General features: G+C 40.2%; 1 protein-coding gene across 1 annotated transcript in view; it reads right to left on the bottom strand.

Annotated features, from left to right (window-relative positions):
• TLL1 (tolloid like 1) overlaps positions 1-4,815 on the bottom strand; it is a 145,751-nt gene that overhangs the window by 140,209 nt on the left and 727 nt on the right. The gene's annotated exons all lie outside the window — the stretch shown is intronic.

The following is a 4,815-nucleotide window of genomic DNA, read 5'->3' as shown; positions in this document are numbered from 1 at the left end:
GGCTGCCCAGGGAAGTGGTGGAGTCCCCATCCCTGGAGGTATTTAAAAGATGAGTAGATGAGGCACTTAGGGACATGGTTTAGTGGGCATGGTGGTGTTGGGTTGACGGTTGGACTCAATGATCTTAGAGGTCTTTTCCAACCTCTATGATTCTACGATTCTATGATTTATCCACAGCAGGATGGAGGCCATTTGGGACCAGCTATTCAGAAAAGCTTGTTTCTGTTTCAGCTGCCTACACTATGCATTTACTACATGAATAGTCGCAGTTCTGTCAATCTGGCAAGTGATATTAGCAGTACAACCTTAGTACAATCAATATTAGTACAAACTGCACAATATATCTTTCAGAATTTACTGCGTGACTGAAATATAAAGATGAAAGATCTCAATTATCTAAATCATGCAACAGATACTTTACAAATAAAATACATAACTAGGTTTCACACCTGAGTGAGGTGGGAAATACTAATATCCCTGATACGGACAATCCAAACTTTTTTTATTGTTATTCATAAAGACGCAAAGAAACCAAATGAGTTCCTTAGATTCTCACGGGAGTGAGAAACGGACACAATGAGGAGGGTCTTTCTTACTTTTCTCTTATTCTCAAGCAGGCACACCTACATACAGAATTTGTTCTTAGTCAAACAACAGCAAGCTAACCAACCTCCAAGTTATGAAGCTGTAAATCTAATTGTTCATCTTTATTATTATCCTTTTAACATTTGTATCTAGCTTTACTGGGGAAAAAAATGAAAATCTTCTGTTCCAAGGCAAGCAACTCATGCATAATTTGAAAGAAAAAAAAATCCCAATTAAGTGTTTTGTGTTAAAAAAAAAAAAGTCATCCAAACTAACTACTGTGAGAATGTAAAAGTTTCAATGAAGTTTTCCTTGGGAAAAGTTTCCCCAGTGCAAGACAGAATTTCTGGTGCAAAGACCACCAAGGCCCACAACAGGGAAAAACAATAGATCAAGGAATTCAACTTCGAACCTATTCCCCAAACCTTTAACATTTTTTTAGGAAGTGAAATACCTCACAGAAGAAATGCTAGAAGAGACTTATCTGAGGACAGCCAGCTGTCTGGAGGCTGGAACAGTCCTCCGTGACGTGGATATGCAACAAAACCAAGACTTGTTGCCTAATCTTCCATGGTTCACAGTATTTGAATTGGAAGGTCACACCAGAGTCTGTCTCTCTCTTTTTGGTTTTGTTTTGTTTAGGAAACAAAACAAAAGCCTTCAAAAAACCTTTAATATCAACTAAGTGCAGACTATGAACAAGTATTACAGAATGGGAAATTCTTTTCCTACCCATCTCACTCTGCGTGTTTCTCAACAGATATCCTTAATACATTATAAGCTGTAGCAAGAATGGAAAAAAAAAAACCCAGACCTTTGGGAATCCACAGATAAATGTAGATGCATGCTGCCATCTGAAAAGCTTGACAGTGTCCATTTAAATCTAACTAGGCATTTTATTTTTTGGCCATCTGAAAAGCTTGACAGTGTCCATTTAACTAGGCATTTTATTTTTTGGAGTAATACCTGATTTATAGAAATGCTGATCTATGTTTTTAGATTCTTTAAAGCCTGACATTGCGATGAGTATGGCATTCCCAGTTTCACATCTTCTGGCAAATTAGATCTTGAAGATGAACTGAGAATGCCTTACACTTGAACTTCACAATGGTAAACACTGAGGCCAATATCCTGCAGAGAGACACAAGGAAATATCTGCGACATGAGAAGCACAGAAACTGTGTTACATCACATCCCGCTGTTACAGCATGCCAGGATACTTGTTATAAGAAGTAGCAGCATGACCCAAAATTCATACATAGGTTAAAGGTCTGCAGACAAAGACAGAGGAAACCACACAGCTCATCAAGTTCATCTGCGCAACGTCAATAGCTTCCTTACCACCACTCGTCTCCTCAACACCATCACAACATTTCCCAAGGCTCTTCTCTTCCCTGGAGCCCTTGCTCCAGGGCTCCCAAGGTGCTGGCTTCACTGCTGAGACTGAACTTTGGGGCTGTTGCATAAAACAGCTGCTGTTTTAGATGCAATTGGAAACATCAATTCCAGAAACAACTCCTAACCCTACTGTGCATCTGTTCAGACTCCTGTTATCTGTAGATTTTTCACAAAGCTGGAAACTTTGTAAGAAAATGTACTTTTCAGCCTCTATAGCATCCTGCACTACAATACTTCCGGGAGTTTCAAGTTCAAGGAACAGTGTGATTCTAAGCACACTCACTAAAACGATCCCTTCCTTATGAAAATGTTAAATTACACAAAGAATACCCATAAATAATCCCACAGAATACCTATAAATAATGTCTCAGAGGCTGTTTCATTCTGTTTCTCGTAAATTTCTCCAGCTCTTCCACAAAAGGGAAAAAGGGACCTACCAAAAGAAGATTGATTTATCTGAATTAGGACTACATCTATAAAGAGTTATCTATACAGAATTATAACTATATCTAACTATAGATCTGAGGCCTCATGTACTGTGCTTTCTGTCACAAGATCACAAATGTTTTCTCATGTGGTCTACAGAATAAAAACTAAGCAGCAAGCACTACTCACTGGAGAAAAGCAGAATACAAATAACTTAAAATACAGGTGAATCCGTCCTGCATCAGCATCTTTGGGGGATCTTAGTTGTGGCTGGTTTCAAAACATTTTATTTGCTTAGAAATTATGGTTGGTCAAATTATTCCAGCAAGTCTGTAAAATCTGCATGGAACTCACTGGAGTTTTTGAAGTATGTCATTAGGTAAAACCCTAAACTAACTTTGGGTATTCCCCCATTTGGTCAAGTTACAGAAATTCGCAATATCTGGGACCTCACTGTTACCAGCCTGAACAGTTAAAAAAAAGAGCACTTTTACAGTCTCAGTTGTAAGCCCTTGAGATGCAGTAAAAGCAGGTGTTAATTATATCTAAGATGTAAAGTTTGCATACACTGAACACAATCTCAGCAAGGATTATCTTGTTTTATCTTGTATCTCACGCATAGAGCGACCACACAAATTTGAGTGTGAACAACTCACACCCCTGAGTGTGAAGCCTGGCTTTGTCCTTCTTTAGGGCCTCACTGTGGAAGAAGCCATCCTAATGGCGGGTATCAGTCAAATTACTCATGGGAGTCCAAAACCAGATGGTAAGACTGACCTAGCAAAAACACACATTTGGGTTATGCTGCTAGAAGAGGCTGAGCACCCGCTATCCCCATCACCTTTGATCAGGTATCAGTACTTCACAGGCTAAGTCTAATGTAGTCTTTAAGGAAGGTTTAGCAGGAAAAGTATTTTGGAAATACTGTTGGAGGATCAGTTTCATTGATACATATAGAACTTTCTAATTTTTGTTAAAAACAATTGGCACGTAGTTCAAACCTGGTGTGCAGCGATGACATACGTTTTCATTTCTGAAGAATTACTATACACTAAAAAAAAAAAAATTATGACTGGGCTATTTACTAAATGGAAAACCTCAGAGTGATTGCCTTTAAGACTAATGGGTACTACACACAACTAACTCTTCGTGCATCTACTTGTCTCTCGTCACAGAAGTATCTAAGCACCTTGTGAAGAAGCAGCAGCAACCCCTGCCATAAAATATTTAAATGGGCCAAACTTCCCAAGCAAATGTTTCTTTCTCTAAACAAAACAAAACAAAATGATGGCAGAGAATTGTCAACGCTGATCAGATTGCACTGTCTCTTACTGTTGTCTCTCTCTCGTGCATAACCTTAAAACACTGTCGTGAATTATAATTTTTAATTACTCCCACTATGAAACAAGAAGTACTAAAAAAAAAAATCTCACAGCAAACTGAGAGTAAATACATGTATTTCTTATTATGTGTATTATGAATCTTCCTAAACAATAACGAACCAGAAGAAAAGAACTCAAGTTAACTATGACCGCTCACTCGCATATATTTATTTGAGAGTGCTAATTGGGAAAAAATAATATTTTGTTTGCAGTTGCTTCTGCTTTTTTTGAACTTGAGCATTCCTCAGTTGTAAGCAAGTAAGACCCAACAATTCACACTTAGGAACAAAATATTTTTGTGATTAGAAAAACACAATGTCTGCATATTTGGCATATATGTTCACCACATTCTCCTCAATAAATTAAACAAAACTACACAGACATAGTGAACACAACCTTTGGCTGAACTAGTTTTCAGAATATAAAATAACTAATTAAAGCAAAGGAGGCTGCTGGAAAATTTGAGCACTTATTTAACAATAGAGCTGTTGGGAATGGGCCACCACTGTTGTTCGTAAGACATTTTGCGGAAAAAAGCATCATGGAGATACACTTGCCTACAGAAATACCAGTGAACCCGGTTCCCGAGGTCAGTGAGAAGGCTGCCGATTAATGGATGAAGAGCTGTACCTGGTGTTAAGGAGGCTGAAGTCCTAAATCAGGAAGATAAACGTTCTAGAAAAGTACTCATTTGCTCTGCAAGGTGAGGAGAGGCTATAACTCAACTCTTCCTACAGAGTTAAGAAAGAGGTCGGTCGGGCACAGAGCGAGCAGGGGGCACCGCAGCGGCCCCACGGTACACGCCGTGCAAGACCACACCGCACCGCACCACACGCTGCTTGGGTTACAAGATAGGCAGGGGAGGACTGGCACGGCTGAGGAGCCAGCAGCCAGCTAGCCTCCCGCGCCTCGCCCCACCACGCGCTCCCCTCCACCCTCCTCTCCCGCTCGGGCTCTGCACTCGTCAGATATATCTTCACAGGGCGGCCGGCGCCCAGGGGCCGCCCCGCGCCCGCCCCCGGTG

Source organism: Aptenodytes forsteri, unplaced genomic scaffold (genome assembly GCF_000699145.1).
Source record: "Aptenodytes forsteri isolate BGI_AS27 unplaced genomic scaffold, ASM69914v1 Scaffold13, whole genome shotgun sequence".
Lineage (NCBI taxonomy): Eukaryota > Metazoa > Chordata > Aves > Sphenisciformes > Spheniscidae > Aptenodytes > Aptenodytes forsteri.
This window is presented reverse-complemented; position numbering and strand designations above follow the sequence as displayed.